Source organism: Triturus cristatus, chromosome 8, assembly GCF_964204655.1.
Source record: "Triturus cristatus chromosome 8, aTriCri1.1, whole genome shotgun sequence".
In the NCBI taxonomy this organism is placed as follows: domain Eukaryota; kingdom Metazoa; phylum Chordata; class Amphibia; order Caudata; family Salamandridae; genus Triturus; species Triturus cristatus.
Genome location: NC_140591.1, coordinates 1,476,464,697 through 1,476,484,602, shown reverse-complemented (window position 1 = coordinate 1,476,484,602; position 19,906 = coordinate 1,476,464,697). Strand labels below are relative to the sequence as shown.

General features: G+C 44.5%; 1 long non-coding RNA gene across 1 annotated transcript; it reads right to left on the bottom strand.

The window, feature by feature from the left end:
* Window positions 1–848: 848 nt before the first annotated feature.
* LOC146805968 (uncharacterized) lies at window positions 849–2,512 on the bottom strand. Its single transcript, XR_014967532.1, has 3 exons — window positions 2,376–2,512; window positions 1,094–1,206; window positions 849–958 (listed from the first exon to the last, which is right to left on the bottom strand). It is a non-coding gene; the product is annotated as an uncharacterized LOC146805968 (long non-coding RNA).
* Window positions 2,513–19,906: the final 17,394 nt, after the last annotated feature.

The window sequence follows — 19,906 nt, the reverse complement described above, 5'->3', positions numbered from 1 at the left end:
TCTCTCCCACAATTTCTACAAACTCATTCTAAATAGTAGACAACATACATGATTTAGAAAACCTTTTTTTCCAGCTTGATTCTTACAATATGTTAAGGAAGCACTGGATCATATTTTGCCAACAAATGAACTAATTCTAAAAAATGTCCTCTATTTCCTGTTGCTTCAGGTTCATCATCAGTCTTGTAATGAATTCCTTCTTTGTGACCCCGTAAAGCCAAATCTTGTTTAGCTAGGAATCGAATGATATCCAACAATCTCCTTCCACTTCTTCACTACATTTTCAACTCGTTCTTGTTCCTTTTGATCAACTGTTGCTCCACGTCGGATTCTAATTTCCAACTCCTTCCATTGAATGAAAGATCGAACATCGGCCACACTAGATTCATGGTGAATATTTTAGAATTTAGTTTCCACCACAGAGTTGAATCCATCCGAGGAATCAAAATTTGAATGACTTCTGTCTGCAAGTAGTCTGCAACAAAACCAGTAAAGAGCTTTTTTGGAAGGAGAGTACAGTAACCACAACCTCAAGATTTTTTCATTATTTGGCAGAGTATGAAAAAAACACTTGCGTGTAAGATTTCTGTTTCATCTTTTGATTGAAGCACCCTCATGAATAACTTCACCAAAATCAGAATCTAGATTTTGAACCACAGACGCACCTTGACGTACCAGTAAGATAGGTGTGTCATTGTTAATCTTACTTGGCCAAAGACCAACATCTTTTCAGCCAACAGCTTACACTCCTTATTGCATGTTGAAGTTGAAGAATCACTTGACTTTGACGATGATTTGAATTCGGATTTGGAAATTGCTTCAGCAACAGTAGTAGTAGTTTCGCACCTGAGGTATTTCAGTAGTGCACCTTCATTCTTTTTTAATTCTCCCTCCCTAGCCTTTTTCTTTTTTCTAAAGGCTGCACCACTTTCTTTTATTCGCTTCATCTTAAGTAAGACTGAAAGAATAAGAAAAAGAAAGATATTCATAATAGCTAATAATTAAATAAGGAATAACAAGGATAAATACATCCCTTTTAGAGTGTTAGTTTGTTTAGTCTGCACACCTAAAAAACTGTGATACTGTAACTCACCTCAAAAAAACAAGGAAGAACAATGATGTAAAATCACAACGATGTAGCACGCACATAGGCAGAGGCTTAGTCACTGTCACCACTCGTCAGACTGGCAGGCGTTTTCGCTGCCGCTGCAAGAAAAACAGCGCGCATTCAAGTTGTGCATATCAGATGTCACGGTGGCCAGATTGTGAAGCAAACACAAGGGACAAACCTGACTAGAGGCAGGTGTCGGACATTCTTGCACATCAGGGAAACAAACAGAGTGTAGGAGCCAGGTGCAGGTGTCAGATCTGCATGCACATGTGTACACCAATGTAAGTAGTCAGGTGCCCATATTCCATATAGGCCTGCTTACACAAATTTGCGCCCTGGGTAGTTTGGGGCCAGGAGGCTAACCCGATCTCACAGGCAGACGCTATTCAGCTGCCCCTGCCTGGTGCACACCTTGTCCAGGGGCAGCTTCTCCGCTAAGGCGGAGGAGCGTCGCCCCACTGAGCAGGTCAAAAAGGAAAAAACTAAAATGATAATAACTCATTGTTATCATTTTATTGTTCTGTTGTTGCTCAGCTGGGTGGGGCGGGTGGGGCTGGGCTCTCACAGAGGAGCTGGAGGAGGAGTGGTTCACACTCTCTTAAGTGCGCATGATGGTTTGGCTGGCAGTCTCGGGCCGGCCAAACCGTCATGCGCACTGTGCATGTTTTCCACCCAGGCTGCATTACAGCGTTGTGATTGGCTTAGGGGAGCCTGGGTGCTTCCTGTTCCTGCCCTGGAGTTCTTGAAGCAGGCTGCGGGTGAAGAGGGCCGAGAAGTAGTGGCAAAACACAGGTAGGTGATTGCTTAATTATTTTTTTTATTCCCTTCCCCTAACCCCTGTGACCCCTCCACCAGTGCTAAACAACATGAGCCAACAGCTCTGAACTGAGTTTACTCAGGGACGGGGAGGCAGAGAACCAGATGTGGCAGGTGAGGACACAGGGAACTCCGAAGCCATGGAGGCGGGAACAGGGCAGGGAGCAATGCTGAGCACGAGCAGGCGGGCCTGCCAGGGCTGCAATGAATGGCCGCACTCACTGACCACTCTTGAATCTCGATCTCACTCCCTGGACAGCAGGGGTGCGGGCTGTGTTGACATAGTGTGTGAGCTCTAGGCTGTGCTGATGTCATCACTTGCAGTGGGAGGGGCAAGAATGTGTGGGGGGAATGAGTAGATGGGAGAGCAGTCCAAAGAAACTACTTTTCCTGTCTGGATAAATAGTGGGAGCTATGAGGGTCACCCCCACTCCTGCCCAGTACTTACCACCTCTGAATCATTCCTTCTGGAACTTTCCTCTCCAGAGAGGCTGGATCCTTCCCTCTCAGGTGATATCTTGCAAGGGCCCAGGAAAAGGTCAGATCCTGTGCAGATGATCCCGACAGCCGAGAGAGGATTGCGGAGGAGCTTCAGGAAACACGGAATCCTGAGTCCTCCCAGAAAAGAATGTGCAGACCAGGTTCTGCTGCAATGCGCATGCCCAGAACACAAGAGAAATTTCTCATATACTGCGCATGCCCAGCACAGGCAACACTAATGTCCGATCACTATAGTGCGAGTGCCCAGAATATTAGCCACAATCGCCCAATTTAACGTCAAGCAGGAGAAGCAGCTGCTTTTATTATGGCCGATGAATGATGTGCCGAACTATAGACGCTCTCACGGCTGTGTATGTTTCCTCTAGGCCCGCCTCCTCCTACTTCTCAGCTGCAGGATCTGCTCCCAGCAAAAAGAAAATTGTCTCACCTCACGTGAAATGTGCTGCCGCCACCTCCAAAAAAATGCTGCCCGGGGCGGACTGCCCCCTCTGCCCCATATTTGGAGGATGTTTCAGGGAAGGGGGAAAAAGTATCCCGGTGGAGAAAAAGAGAAAGAAAGTTTGATGTCATAGCACACATTTTCTCTTAACCTACTCTTGCGGATTGCCTAGCCACTGGACTATCTGCATTAGGAGGTATGAGGCAGCAAGAATGCAATCTAGGACGTAGACATATTTATATATTTGCTTTTAGGGATTATTGGGAATCCCCCAAAATATCATCAGAGGAAACTCATGATGAGTAGCTTTATAATTTACAAAATAAAGTTTGTAAATAGACCCCATCGTTTATACTATTATAGTACATGAAATGTTGCAATTATTATACAAAAACCTGCTTCTTGTATTGTTAATACAGTCTAGTTGCATAATTAGTCAACTGATTGCCTGCTGCCTTAGCTAGCAGACATAATGAAAAGCAATGTATTGAGCAGAACAGTTATCTGCCATTTAAACGTTTGATGGGCATACTACAGAGCTTAATTTGTAAATGAATAAGTGCTGGTACCCAAAGCTTTGCTCAGAAGCCCACAGCTTGTACAATTTCATGTCAGGGCACCGAATACCAAAGCTGTTTAGACTTCAACTGATCTCAGGCCTCTTTAGTCCACTGCCAAGTCACTCCCTCCCCTTTTATCTCCCTCTTGGTGGTTCCTGCCTTCTCTTTTTTGATGGTTTTACTTGTCTTTTTGTACTCCTTCTTTCCGCTTTGTGCGAATTTCCCCTCTTTTGCTACAGATAAAGGAAAAAAATGTGTGCAGGTCCCAAAAAATAAGTGCCGGTAGCACCCATTGACAACCACTGGCTCACATTAAGCTCTGGTATATACTTCAGAACCCCTCCTTTCAAACTTTCTTGCATGATAAGCCAAGGTCCATACCTGCTCTTGTAAAATATTTTGTCTTACATTGCCAGGGTTCCACAGACACCAGGGGAAGTCTTCATGCTGTCCACATATTCTAAAACACAAAACTACTTTTGATACTGACATACATTAAACAGCTTTAGAGTATGTGTTTATGAGAAATGACAAGATGCACATTGATGTGTTTATTTTTGCAGTACCAATTTCACATTTATGATACATTATCTGCAAACAGAAGATCTCTTTGGTTGGAAGAAGCAAGGGGCCAATAATTTAAAGGTAAGTCATGTGTTATAAGAAATAAAATACCCCCTCCCATCCCTAAAAAGGATATTGAAAGGCTCATCAGAGTTCAGTGACCTTATGAAGCATAGTTACTCACTGTACGTCCCTCCTGGCCTCTTTTTATACTGCCCCTGGTAAGCAGCAGCACTCGGCTGCAGTTTACCAGGCTAAACATTGAAAACCTGGAAGCTGTCAGACAAACAGGGACGAGCTATGCAACCCCTTGCACAGCCTAGCACACAATAAAGAACACAGGGGTGGAGAGAATCCAGCAGAGAAGCTGCCTTCACAAAAGTATCAGGGACATCTTTACATTTAGAGATGCTATAATGTGGAATGTAAACATTTACAGAAAAGCAGCTCTGAAGCAACAGAGGACCAACAGAGGACTGGGGGGTACCTACCAATATGTGAGCAGGTGCAGTGGCACTGGGGCCTGCAAGTGTTTGGATGTTATGGATCCCAATATTGCTGTTTTGTAATGTCGAACTATGGGTAAGTTGCCCATTGTCCTTGCTTGCATGAAGGCCCCGGGCTCCCTTGCTACTCCACTAATACCTTTACAGTATCCAAATTGAATACATTTCCAATCCTTGAGCTAGTGTTAAAAATTGCCTCGATCCCACGATTACCTATTTATGTATTTGGACCATTACTACTGTCTGTGAAAAAGAAAAATATATTTTTGATTCAAACAATGTATTTTCCACCACTAAGGGACCTGTTGGAAGTTTCGAATTGCCGCACAGTTTTACTGAAGCGTTAATATAAGAGCATAAGGAAAGCTTTACACATGATAGCAATTTATACAGTTACAGTGGAATTCCAGGGGGTCAGTTCTATTCCCACTTTACCCCCAAAAAACTAAGATAAATAACTACCATGCGTGAATTAAAACCGCACGCGGGCCTGTGCTTGGAAAAGGTCTCTCGTGCTCATTTCCTTTAATGAGTGTTTTTCGAAGTTCTCACTTAAGGCAGATAAGAGGACAAAGTTATAGCAAAGCACAATTTGCCTAAAATCAAACAATTCGGTAAAGTAGGTAAACCAAGACTGCAATGCAGGACTATTTGTTTCATCTTCTATAACTTTCTCATTATATCTAATTTTAGAGAGTAGATTATGAGACTAGGGACTTGGAGATGTCTTTCGAGGAGATAATGCCCCATATGTGCTGGGTTCTAGGTCAGTTGTCTTATGGCATTGAGAAAAGGGCAAGGAAAGTCTCAAAAGAACCCGGGTCTGCAATTCTGAAGATGAATCCTCCTACAACCCAGAGGGAGATGAGGATGTTCCTGGGAATTTTTAGCTGCTGTCGTCAGTAGGTTAAAAACTGTTCCTTTATTGCAAAGCCTTTAGTAAGGCTGACCCACAGTGACATCATGGACCCGGTACTATTTGATGATGAATATTTAGAGGTCTTCCGGGTATTGAGGGAAAAATGTGTAACGTACCCGCCCTTGGAATACCAGATTAAAATATGGAGGGGCAGATTTACAACTTCTGGCGCATCTCTGCAAATCAGCAGGAATGCGCCAAAACAGATGCGTCACGTAATCCCCCCCTTGCGCCACCATGGATGCGTCGCATTTACAATGCGGCGCATCATGGTGCTAGGAGGGGAAGATGCGTGGCGCATCTTGTGGTGTACGGGCGGCGCATTGTTGCTGGAGTTGCGTCGCAAGCGCGATGCAACTCCTGCAATGCACAGGGGCCGCCCATACTTCACGTGGTGCATCAATCCTTACGCCTGCTTCAAGCAGGCGTAAGGATTTGAAGCAGCAGCGTCGTAAAACTGACTCAGTGAAACCTTGTAGATTTCACTGCGTCCGTTTTACGGGGTTTTCCTGCGAGGGAACGTCCACCCTGCGACAGAACGCCCACTTGAAACCTGATGCAGGTTTCAATGGGCGCAGGGCTTTACAACGTGATGCATCTGCCTAGATGCGTCACGTTGTAAATAAGTCGCAACATGGCGCATTGTTTACGCCACCGCTGCGTCACAAAAGTGATGCAACGGTGGCGTAAAAGTGTCACAAGGGGCTTGTAAATCTGCCCCGGAGTTTTTTCTTTAGTGTCAGAAGAGAAGCGGCTTGCTATTTTAGTCCTTACCCAAAAACATGGTGGAGTCATGAGGCCTGTGGCCTACCTGTCAGATGTGCTAGATCCAGTAGCTGTAAGTCTTTATGGTTGTCTGAAAGTGGTTGCAGAGGTTTGCATTTCATTGAGCAAAGTGAAATAAACTGCAATGTTAATTGTGTTGTTCCACATTCTATTGACATTTTGCTCACCCTGAAATGGACTCAGCAAATGACAAATAGTCGTCCGATCAGATATGAACAAGTCATACTGCCAGCTGAAAATATCTCTATCAAAAGGTGTTATTTTCTAAACCCAGTGACTATGTTTCATGTTCTAGGCAATAATGAAGACAGAGACAGGAGTGATGATGGTAATGAACTAAAACATGACTGCATCACTGTCACAGAGTTATGTACCAAGCCAAGCCCAAATATTAAAGAAAATCCCCTTGAAATGTCTAAACAGATTTTGTTTGTAGATGCTTCTTGTTTGAGGGACCATCGTCGAGCACTGAAGGCTGCCTATACAGTATGTTACATTTCTGAAATTCTTGAATCATCGTTTCTGCCTGATGTAACTTCGGCACGAGTGGCAGAATTAATTACACTGACAAGTGCTTGTTGCCTTGCAGAAGATTTGAATGTGACAAACTATATAGACGACCAATAAGGTTTTGAAGAGGTCCATAACTTTGGAAAGTTGTGGTCACAAAGGGGTTTTATGACATCCTCTGGAAACCTTATCAGGAACAGTTCCTACATATGTGTGAAAGCAATACAACAGCCAAATTATGTTGCAGTGGTCAAGTGTGCTGCCTATAAGGCTGGAAAGATATGGCTACTCTTAGAAATAAATATGCAGAGTAGGCAGCCAGATATTGCACACTTGAGAATGAAACAATGAGATCAAATGAACAAATTATGATTCAAAAGATAGAAGAAAATGAACCAAGTGCGAGTTCTGTTGAAAATGCACAAATGAAGGTTGTTTCTTATTAAATCCAATTCAGACTTCCTTGAGAAAATTGAGGGACCAGGAGGAACCCCCAGAGGATCAGAAAAGAATATGGGAAAGGTTGGGTTACAAAAAGAATTAAGATATGTGGATCACTCCTGAGTATAAATAAATATTACCAGGTTCAATGTTAAATTGCATGGCTAGGAATTTTTATATGCAGGGAGAGACTCATGGACCAGAACATTCAATAAGTCCTGGTTAAATTCTATATTCGGAAGTGTTGCAGAGGATTTTTGTCAGAGATGCTTAATATATCAGAGAAATAATCTGGGGAAAAAGGACCACTGTTCTTATGATTCATATTGTAAATCAGAGCGTCCATCTATGAGATTTCAAACAGATTTCATTGAGATGCCACTTTACAATGGCCTTAAGTACATTCTCGTGATTGTCTGCTTATTCTGTAAATGGATTGAGGCATACCCTACCCGTAGATCTGATAGCAAACAGTTGTTGAGGGAATTAATACCCTGTTCTTCCTGCCGACCTCGATTGACACGGATTGTGGCTCCTATAAAAAAAAAGAAAATCGATTTGTACAGATCTCCAAATTGTTCAAAGGATCCGTTGTAGCTATCATGCCCAATCATCTGGTATTTTGGTGAGGTTGAATGGACCATCAAAAACATATTGGCCAAAGTATGTGCATCAACTAGTCTGTAATGGCCTGATGCTCTTCCTCTGGTCCTGGTGAGTATTAGATGTACCCCAGATAAAAGAACGGCCCATCCCACCATGAAGTGCTAATGGGCAGAGCATGAGATTGGCCAATATTTCTGCAGCTACATTTGTTTCAATGACTGATGATATTGTTGTAGACTAATGCAAAGGTCTACCTGATATGCTGAAATCTGTTTCTCATCAGGTGAATCTGGCAACAACATCAACAAAAGTAATTAATTGTCACCCTCTGAACCCAGTTGTTGCCTTCCCCAATGCATGCCAATATCCCTGTTCACTGGCATAAATCCCAAATTACAAAACAAAAGCTGGGCTCTCAGCAGATTGACATCACAAGCGATCGCTAATAGGCGAAACTGTGGAGACAAAGGAATGACCACGTCCAGCTCTTTAACAATGATGGCCCAAGTACCCAATAATAAGGGGACATTCCCACAGAGTGTGTATAAATGTGCCCCCCCCTAATCACAGACAAAGTGGGCTCGGAATCTTGCCCATTTTATATAAATGGCCAAGATTGTAGTAGGGCCTGTGCAGGATTTTCAGCTTGGTTAGTGTCAGTTTAGACTTAGTGGCGACTTCTCTAGAATGCATGAGGGCCGCCTCCCAGTCCACATCCTCCATTGGGCCCAAGTCTTTATCCCAGGTTTCCGTAAGAGCTGCAAGTGTGTCGGGTTTATTATTTATTATGGAGCGGTATATATGGGAAACCCCTTTACCAGTCATCTCTTCACCCAGTACTTTTCTTTTCAAGGGGCTGCTGTCAGGAACCGAGGCCCATTCTAGTTTCTCTGCCTGCAGGGCATGATATAGTCAATGATATCTATAAGACACCATAGGTTCTAGTTCTAGTTGTAGTGTTTCAAAGGATTTCAGCCCACCCATGTCCAATACATTCCCTAATGTGGAGATACCTATGAGACCCCATTGATGGAACCCAGCCCGCTTCCCAACATCTGGCTGCATGTGTTCTTTCCATAGTGGTGCTTGTGTGGTCATCCGGCCTCATCAGCTCAGGTGCCTAGAAGCCTTATCCCATGCACCTCCTCTTACCTAACTATCCTATGCACTGACTGTAACCTAACAGTGACCCCTCCTCTTACCTTACTACTAAATCACATTATTAATACCGGAATCTTTCCATTGGAATGGAAAAAAGTATTCACTGCTTAAAGAAATTCACACTGGATCCTAACGAAGAGAGGGAATACCATCCCATTTCGCGGCTCCCCTTTCCCACAAAAACTTTAGAGTAACACATGAATATCGCGGTCTCAGAATAACTTAATTAGAACGAGAATCTGGATGGAGCCCAATGTGGCGTCAGAAAGGCACACAACACTGAATCAGCACTGATAGATGCTACAGAGGAAATAAGGGACATCATGGACTAGGGAGGAGAGGCTGCAGTGGTCCCATAGGACCTATCTGCATCCTTCGGTATGGTGAGCCACTCTGTCCTAATGCATAGAATAGTGGAGATAGGAATCGCTGGGCTAGCATATGACCTCCTGTGCTCCTTCCTTTCGGAAAGAGAGCAATCGTTCATGTTAGTAGATTTCAGGGCAGATTTACTAAGATTTTGCACCGTGTTTGCATCACAAAAGTTACGCAAAACAGCCCAAATTTTTTTTGCCTAATTTGCTTTCCAGCGCTAAAATTGTTTAGCGCTGGGAATAACGTAAAAGTTTGCCCCATGGGGGCGTACCAAGGGTGGTGCATTCGCATTCCCATGCAACCACCCAAGGTTTTTCATGCTAAACCAATTGACTAAATACAGTAGATTGGGTTTAGCGTGAGAAAACGGCGCCCTTTTAAACTAGTCGCAAGGAAGGAGAAATGCTTTCATTTTTCCTTCCGTTTCCGACTTTGCATGGGTGCTGCACTGTGCAGCACGCATACAAAGTGGGAGAAGCTTTCCCTTGTGTCTAGGCATAGAATTTTGAACAGAAATGGTACCCTTCCTGTACAAAACCTATGCTAGACTCACACACACACCCTAGCGCTATGGCGTGAAGGTGATGCATAGCGCAAGGCAGCTGTAATCAGCACTGGCGCAAGGGAAAGGGGAGGAGAGAGCCATGTCTGAAAATATGGTACTCTCCTGCCCCTTCCCTGTCATGCAACGCAGTACAGCCTCGCAGGAGGCTGCGCTGCGTTACGTGGAGATTTTCTAAATCTCCCCCTTCATCTCCAATCCCTTATCCTTGCCGTGCGGTACCCCGCACGGGTCATCATTCAGTCCAATCCTATTCAACATTTATGATGCCCCGTTGCAAAACTAAGATGGGTTGGTTTTTTCAACCATCTCTTATGCTGATGACACGCAAATTGTTGTGTCCATCACTAGTAACATCGAGGAGGTGGCACATCGGTTTAACAACTGTTAGTGAGCAGTGGTTAGCTAGATGAGCAGCCACTGTCTCAAACTGAACTCTGAAAAAACTGAGGTACTCCTCTATCGTAGGGACACCTCTTTTTGGAGTGATACCTGGTGGCCCCAGATCCCGGGACCTCTTCCCACCCCAGTTCCTAAATTGAGAAATCTCAGAGTCATTTTTGATTCCAAACTCTCTTTTATGGAACAGACAAATAAACTTTTCTCTACCTTCTTTTACCAGTTAAAAATCTTGAGGAAAATTCTGCACTTCATTCCACCAGGTTTACAGAAAACCATTATCATCTCCCTGGTCTTATTGAGACTAGATTACTGCAAAGCCCCTTATTTGGGCATGCAGCAAGGCCCGCTTAAGGAAATGCAGAGAGTGCAGACTGTAGCAGCTCGGCTCATTAAAAGCATCAAGAAATGCGACCCAGTTGCAAAAGTCCTGGAGTAGCTCCACTGGCTCCAGATAAAAAATAGAGTAGCGTTCAAGGCATTGTGTACAGTGCTCCATCTCACTGGCCCAGGATGTCTAAAGAGTAAATTCTCCTGGTACGCCCCTGGAAGATACCTTTGATCGACAACTTCCAATGCTGACCGTCAGGAAACACCTTAAAATATGGCTATTCCCACTCCCTTTGTAATCGTGGATACTCGTTCGTTGCAGCCCTGCTTTCCTTTTCAGACGCTAGCGCCAAGACGCCTTCGGGCATAAGCCGCGCTTTATCAAAATAAATATCAAAGTGTCCGCCTGTGCTTTGTAGTGTACAGATAGTGTATGTATGTGTGGTCTTCCATTTCCAGCCTTTCCAGTCGCGTGGCTGAGTCAAGTCTTGAGGCAGGCCGGGCCGGTCATGAGTTTTAATACTGTCAAGGCCAACTCAGCCTCCCATTCTTCAGAGAGAGAGAGACAAATGGAGCACCATTAAATTGTGCTTGTTGCAGTCTATAGAACCGCCAGAAGCGCTGGAGGAAACCCAATAAAAAACAAATTATTGTTATTAAAAAGAACTGTGCCTACAGCCTTGCTAACTCCTCTGTGACTTCTAATATCCATAGGGGGTATTTTAGTCCATATAACACATCAGAGATGAGGTCAGGGACAACCCTGAAATGGTTTTAAGGAAGTGAATCAATCCAAAGTATTACAGTTTGTTCTGTTTCCTTTTAGATTTGCAAGAATGTATCTCTTTTACAGCCATTTTAGCAGTTTGCAATTATTTTGAGTTTCACTTGTCCTTAAGTCTTTCCATTTCCGGAAGCAGGCTGAAACTGTGAAGTGGGGCCGGGTGGGGGGGATTTCGAGGGACGATGCAGAGGGAAAATTAAATAAATAATAAAGTTTCCCTCGTTATCGTCCCTCAAAATCCCCCCTCACATGGCCCCACCGCTGTTACCTGTACTGACCGCGGCTGACATATACTTGCAAGAATTGCTTATTTAGGGTCAGACATGGACAGAAAATAGGCCCGGGCACTAAAATAAAAGTGGCCCCTATTAATGAATTAGAAAGTTAAAAAAGTGGCCTGTGTTTGCAAACTAAGGCAGTTTTGAACTTGTAGGAACACGCTGTATACATGTTTTACAAGGGATCGAAAGCTGCATGAATTTGAGCTTGCTGCAGGTAATGTTTATTGTAAATCATGAAAATGAACAGTAAAAACCAGCCCAGCAGACCATAAAACAGGCCCACAAAAACCCGACCCAAACACTGACCGATGAGACCAGCCTGTCAGGCACTGCCTAATTGCCCGAAAGGCCAGTCCACCCCGGGCTTATTATGTAAAACAGCAAGTGCACCCCCAGAGTTTTGCTCAGATGCCCACAGCCAGCGCTATCGAATATCGGAGGTGCCGAACACCAAGCCTGCGTAATCTTGGTTCCACCTTATCACACTTTCATCCACCCTTAGGCACTCCCTGACTCTTTTTCTTACTCTTGTGAGTTCTTTTCCATCCCTGCTTTCTCCCTTTGTCACTGTTTTACTGTTTTTCTCTTCTTTTTTAGGTTGAGCCTAGTTGTTGCTTGCAATGATCTATAGTATAGTAAAAAAGAGAAAAAAAAATCTAAAAAGGGGCCTAAAGCCCACCCATTACTTACCATTCGTTGGGATCAGGGGCGGCTCCTCCGGTATGGCGGAGGAGCATTGCCCCACTGCTTTTAAGCAGTGCACTGCAAAGGAAACATATAATGATAATAACTTTGAGTTATGATCATTTTATGGTTCCTGTTGCTTTGCAGGTGGTTGGGTCGGCTCTTCTCTCGGAGCAGGGCAGGGCACGGCAGGGAAGGAGTGGTTTGCCCACTCCTAAGTGCCCAAGACTGTTTGGTCGGCCCTCTCGGGAAGCCCAAAGCAGTCATACACACTGTCCCTATTCTCCATGCAGGCTGCATTACAGCATGCCTGGAGAACAAGCCAAGGTCCCCATTCCCTGGTTGAGCGTCGAACCAGGACACTCAAAACCAATCACAAGGCTGCATTGCAGCATTGTGATTGGGCAGGGGAGCCTGGGTGCTAACCAATCACAACACTGCATTGCAGAGTTGTGATTGGTCAGGGGAGCCTTTTCTGTGCTACCTGTGCCTCAGAGAGCAGGAGCAGAGACGTGGGACCAGCGTGGCAAGGTTTCTTTTATTATTTATTTTTACTGTTTCACCCCCTCTACCCCACTCGCGCCCACACCCTCCCCACCAACTGCACTCCGCTCCTTGAACTAACTTATTGGCTCTCTTCTAACCAATTCTACAGTAAGGACATATAAAATATGAAACAACAAATAAATACCCAGAGAGAGAGAGTGAGGGGGGTTAAACATGTACAATTGATACATAGATAAGCATCAATATTGCACAGTGAGACAACACATGGATATTTAAAAAATATGATGAAGTGATTACAAAATGTGACTATGCATTTGAGAGCCAATGAAACAGGTAAAACAAAGCAGCAACTCTTAAAGAAAACTCCTGCAAATACAATAACGAGTCCCAGTGAATGTGTATATGACCCCTGTGCCTCCCAGCGGATTCTTGGAGTATTATTGCACAGAATACAAAACCTGCACTGTCCTGATTGGCATCGAAAGGGACAGGAATCAGGACAACACCGCTTTAGGGCTGTGCGACCGCACAGGGGGCTGACCTGTGGAGGGGGCGCTGATCTCAGGGGGGGTGTTGTGTTTAGCAATAGCTTATGATTGGAGAGATGAGGGGCACTTTTGCTCGGTGGTAGTGAGAGAATCCAAGGAGGTGGTCATGGGTTGTGGTGGCGCCAAAAATGATTGTCGCACCGGGCGCCACCAGTGCTGATGCCGGCCCTGGAAAGGGATAATCAACAGAGGTATTTCTTTACTTGTTCCATTATTGCTACGCAATTGTACAATGGGGCTATTGCCCTATTCGGTCGCCACGTCACTCCTTAACGACGTACTTGCGGATGCAGATTACAGACTGTTGGTGGACTGTGTGAGCTATATCTAGCATTTGTTTTCATACTTTACATTAGCAGGCTATAGGAACAAGCACTGGCAAAGCCAATGGGTCGCATCTATGGGAGAGCTATTGGCTTTGTCAATGTTTTGTTTAGCCATGTAGCAAGCAGCATGGCTGAAAACAGCAGTGGCCACATCATGGTGCTGTGTTTCTTTACTTTCAGCCATGCTGCACAACGTGGCTAAAAGAGAATGAGAATGCAATAGCTATTGTTTTTGCCAATGTTTGTTCTTTCCCTCTTTGTATTTATCTCTCCTGAGTTAGGTGAAAGTGTGTTGAGCAAAAAAAAACAAATGCCGGTCCCCAAAAATGAGTTCTGGTGGGTACCACCTGCAACCACCGCCTGTAATTACGCGCAGCTGGCAAGTAACTGTGATCAGCTGGTATTTCTCTTGTAATTGTTGGTGAGTATCTTAGAAGGAGACCCATGTGGAGAGTTTCAGCCACTTTGTTTCTATTACAATAACATCTGGCTTGTAATTGGTATTATCACTGCAGTTCTAGATTTGCTGTGGATAACATTACAGTTTTAGGGTTTGCATCTTTCTGCTGAGTAGTTTGTTTAATAAGAATGTGTTAAAGGTTGTAAGTAAGTGAATTAAATGTATTAAATATAAATACAGAAACTGCTTATCCTGACTCAGTGTTTTCACTCGTGGATAGGTGTCCTGGTCTTTAAATATTCATTCTGTAATATTATCTCCTTTACTGTTGTGTGTCACATTCCCTTTCTACTCCTCTGATAGGCTGATGCATTATTGATGGTCATAAGCCCCTGTCTTTGTGCACCTGAGCGCGGCTCATTGTTTGGTGGTGGCTGCACTTTCGATGCTGGAAGTTGAGAGCGGTTCGCTCTGGTTTCAAACAGGCGTCCATCGACCTGCTTATCACACAAACCACTGAAGACTGACCTACTACCCTTACTACAGCTGATGTCAGTGCCCCTGCCCTGCTACCGCTTACCTGCAATCATATTTTAATTATCGGATTACTTACCAGTAATCATCATTACCTCAAGCCTTACTGTAACTAGTGATTGTCCTCACAGTATGAAAGATGTGCCCACCCTCGGAGACGGGTACCTCTGCTCCATCTTCTTTATATCAGCCCATTGTGTAGTATTCCTGCGTTATGATTCATGATCTATGTTGTCTTGTTCCTAGCTGCTCAGCCTGTGTGTGTGTGTTCTGTATGGAATGTTGGTGAATGGGCCATGAGTGGAATGTTTGGGTGACTGGGTGAGTGATGACTGTTGGTGGATGGGGCTGAGCATACCAGCAGGGATGTGATTACTACATAAATTTTGACGACAAGTTGAAGACGTCCCCACGCTCTACGGTTGGTACAAGTGGCCTTAAGAGACTTCAAGATGCCTTCTACAACATGTTCTGAAGAAGCTACAACAAGGAGAAAACGACAGGTGCAGATAACAAGAACAAGACACAGCAAGTATGAGCCTCAAGATGCATAAACAGAAACTTAAGGAGCCACAAACAGAACATATAGAGCACGCCAGGCAGCCCCACCAGTGTCCATTTACATCAGACAACCCAAACCAAGCGTGCTTTACCCCGTCTCACGAGGTCATAACAACAAGAGCTGAGACTTCAAATGCAGTGAGCCTTCAAGTACAGTAAGACTATTCTTTTATTACATGGACGCTTGGCATAATGTGCTTCTCAAATACATTTTGACAACAACAAACTCTACAAAATTATCTTGTGTGTCTCACTTGGGAAGAGCCTGCACTATTGTTTAAGTGCTCCTCGGAACCTGCACCCGTGGTCTTTATGAAGGGATTTATCCTGCATTGGAGCGGTGGTTCCTGTACACTGGGACATGCACAGAGACACGCATGGTTGCGTACAACTGTATTCACATTGGACTTATATCCTAATTTACAGCTGCAGGCTGTATTGTGTCATCTGTAAGAGTGCGTGCTCAAAGTATTTTCAAGTTAAATGGACAATTCTTGGTACTAGTCAGGATCTTGAACCAATGTGAATACATTCTAGGGGACCACACAGGACTGTGTGTCTCATCAGTGTAGTGGTTTTGATGAGAAACTACTAGTATTCTGCGTTATTCCCAGTTGCCAGCTGACAAGTCTGTGTTTTTTTTTTTAAGTTCTCAAGTGTGTGCCAGCGGCTGGTGTGGACATCCTAATTGCCTAAGTTTGTTGACATTTGTCTAGTTGTCTTCTGGGCTCAAATTTACTTGAGGGCATCACCGTCAAGCGCTTGTGTGGTGAGTCAATTTTTGTCCATTAATTGGGAGCGCAGCTGAGACTTGTCGACCGCGGGCGTTTTTCAACCGTCGTGCGGCTTTTTAAAAATATTATCAATATAGTACTGACTGAGTCTATATTCATTCCGTTGTTTTCCTATCTTGATCTTTCTGAGGACCATTGTTGTTTAAAATAAATGTTTAAAAATAGTGCCACGAGATCTACATAGCGCGCGCAACATTACCTGCACTTTCTGTCTCCTTGGATCTTTGTGACTGACGCTCCTCCTTGTTTCTTCTGTTCTGCTGCCTCTGGATCCCGCATGCACAGATGTGCCATGTGCCGCCATCTTAGGATTGTATACTCTTGCATACTCGATTTAGTTCGTGGTTCCTGTTTCTCTGCCAACCACGTTGCTTCATGCTTGCCTCAATAAAGTTTTTAACAAAACTTGATGGAGTCCGGAGACATTACACATAGCAGTGTTTCTATGTCTGGAAGTACTTGACATATCATCGTCGTCGTGGCATTCTTTTAGAGAGACTATCCGTTTCATGTATGTCGGAGGTAATATCACTTTTGGTTTTGACTTTCGGAGCCGTTTCCTGCACGTTTAGTCTTGAGCATGAGTGTGACCACGCACGTTATGGGCAACGCTTCGTTCCATAAGCTTTGGATCATTTTGCGGAAGACCCGTTTTTTTTGTGAACACTTAATTACATGCTTCCACCTGTTACACTATGAATATTTCTGTGCCTTGTGATTTTTACTTACTATTCATGGTTTATGTGGTTTGACATGCCTTAAGTGTTGTATTTAAAAGATATAGGGCCATATGTAGGAAGCCCAATACCGGTCGGTAACGGCCGATTTTCGGTAAAAATCCCGTTACCGACCGGTATTCAGGCTTTTGGTATGTAGGGGGCACATTTCAGGATTCGGTAATTTACCGAATCGGTAAAATTATCGATTCGGTAATTTTACTGATTCGGTAAATACCGAATCCTGAAATGAGATGTAGGGGGAGTGTGTGGGTGTTGTGTGGATTCGTTATTTACCACCAACTAAAAGTTGGTGGTAAATGACGAATGGCTTTGAAAAAGCATTTTTTTGCACTTAGGAGTGTGCAATGTGGCAGACATACATGCCCTTAGGGCATGTATGTGTGCCACATGTGCACACATGCAGGAATCAGGGGTGCAATAGGGTGTCACTGTGACACCCTGCCACCCTTGATTGTGCTCCCCCCATTACCGAATCGGTATTTACCGATTCGGTAATGGTAACTGGCTTCCCATTGATTCCTATGGGCCTCCTGGCCCATAGGAATCAATGGGAAGCCAGTTACCATTTCCGAATCGGTAAATACCGATTCTAAAATACCGACCCATTCCGAATCAGTAAATATTACCGATGGATTACCTACATAGCATTTACCACTTCATAAATACCGAATCGGTAAAATTCGGTATTTATGAAGTGGTAAATGTTAGGCCACCTACATATGGCCCTTAGAGTCTTCATTACTTAGAGTTTAAGTTAAAGTAAGTTTCTTCTACAGCACATTTGTTGTCGTGATGCCACAGTTTATGCATTCCCATTAATGGTGGGCCGCGAGTTCTAGTGGGTGGTCACACAGTTTTTGTCTTACATGAGGGATGGGTTTGGGTAACAGTTCTATTTACATTTCACAGTTTTTGACCCCTACATGGGGGTAGGTATATGGATGAGCTCCCTTATACTTGGTTATGGAGTTAACCCTTACACAGGGTTGGGTTGTGGGTGTCAGCCCCACTTACATGTACAAAGGTACATCCTAAAACTTTGTTTTCCCCTTTTTGTCCTGTTGCAAGGAGTCACTTTCCTTGTGTGCGTAAGACACCTTGTGCTGCACATTTTCTGTTTCAGGGTTTATTTCCGGTGTGCGTAAGAGACCATGTGCCACACGTTTGTTTTTGTTGTGCAGGGTTTTGTCCTTGTTTGCCTCCCTACATGGAGAGCATATATGTAACGTTGTTGTCCCTTGTTTAACCCCTTCTGTGCCCCGCCCTTTCCCCGCCCTGTGCCGGGCTTTCTATTAGCGGGCGGAGTTCATGACGAGATGGTCTCGTCATGGGCACAGCGCAACCGCGGCCCATGACGAGACCATCTCGTCATGGGCACTGAAGGGGTTAAGTTGGGGGCAGGATATTGGGTTTAGTCCCTTTAGTCCACATGTCTTGTTTGTCTCCTTACATGGAGAGCACATACGTAAGATTGTTGTCCCTTGTTTAAGTTGGGGGCAGGATATTGGGTTTTATTCCCTTTGGTCCACATGACTTTACATTTTGATGCCCATTTTTCCTTATTAGAGGAGGGGGATGGGTATTCTTTATCCATCTTTTCTTCTTGTCTCTAGTTCCTTTACCTCTCGTGATGCGGTGTTTCCGTCATCCCTGGGTCTGGGCTTTTGACCCTTATTTTAATCGTTTTTTTTTTCCACTTTATGATGTGGACGGTGTTTCTTTCATCTTTGGGTTGTGGACTGCTTACGTTTGCTGTACTTTCATGTTTATAGTTTTCCTTTCATGCTCATAGTTTTAATGTTTTGTTTTTGTCATTCTTCTGTTTATTAGGGAAGGGATATGTAGTATTCCTGCGTTATGATTCATGCTCTACGTTACCTTGTCCTCGCTGCTCAGTGATGACAGTTGCTGGATGGGGCTGAGCAGCTTGCAGGCTGCTCCTGGTGGGGCTGCCCTACCGCGCCTATACCCCTGCTTCTGAGATGTTATGCTACTTGTTTATTTACCTGAATAAACCTACTTGGATTACAGCATACCAGTGTGGATGTGATTACTACACATTGCCTTAGCGGGGGCATTTATGACTTTATCCTCCCTTCACCCACCCGCAAGGTCCTGAGGTATCCATCGCAGGGCTGATAGTCCCTGCCAGTGTGACCAGATCACAGCCTGCTCCTCCTTATCGCATTCTGAGTGACCTGGCCTCTTCTTTTGCAGGAGATCGGTGTCACGAGTCTCCATATGATTATAGTCAGTTGCATCAACAGAGCGATTGACTGCAGGATGACAGGGCTCCCCGTGGAGTCGTTATCCTTTTATCGTGGGTGTAACGGTGCCCATGACCCTGCCATGACAGCCGCCACACGTCTGACCTTTGCTGGCTACAGTACTTGGTTTCAGGCCTTTTCGCCTAAAGCCCTGTGGCAGACTGCTCTCCATGTACATCAGTGTGGTATGTCGATCATTAATCCATGTATTCCCTTTGACTGTAGGTGGGCTCTTGAGCATGCATGAGATGGGGCCTCCATGTTGTTGCACCCCCAGATGTATTTAGTCCCTAGGCTTTTACGGTGCTGCATCTACTTTAATGATATCAGCGCCTTCGTCTCACCCTTGTCCCTTCATGCCCACCAGGTGCACCTCTTAAGCTTCCTGTCCGGCATGAACAACAAATGTGGAAGGGAGGAGAAAACAGATCCCCTGAGAAAGAGATTTGCCTCAGGATTTGCTTGCACGCGTGTGGACTTCCACTGTAACTAGAGGTGCTCACAAGAGATCTTCTCTTAAAGATGTGCTTTCAATGCTTATTCACTTTTACATGACTATTCCTATTCCTTCATAACCAGAGACTCCTTCCTCGTGCAGTGGGAGGTACACGGCAGAGTTGCTTTATTAACACAACATCTTTCTTTGCCCCTACATACTCTTGAGTAACCGGCACTGGAAGGCCGATCCTCCTGTAAGCCCTGAAATGCATGTCGTGCCAGGAGGTTAGTCATCGGTTACTCTACTCTGGCTCCAGCATCTTCCCCTTTTTTCTTCCTGGCCATCTAACCCTCAACACTGTCCCTTCATCCTCTCATTTGCCTGTAGAGAAGAGATGGCAGTTGTCAAGGATCCAGCTTCTCTCTTATTCTGGAAAAACACCCCCTCATATAGGT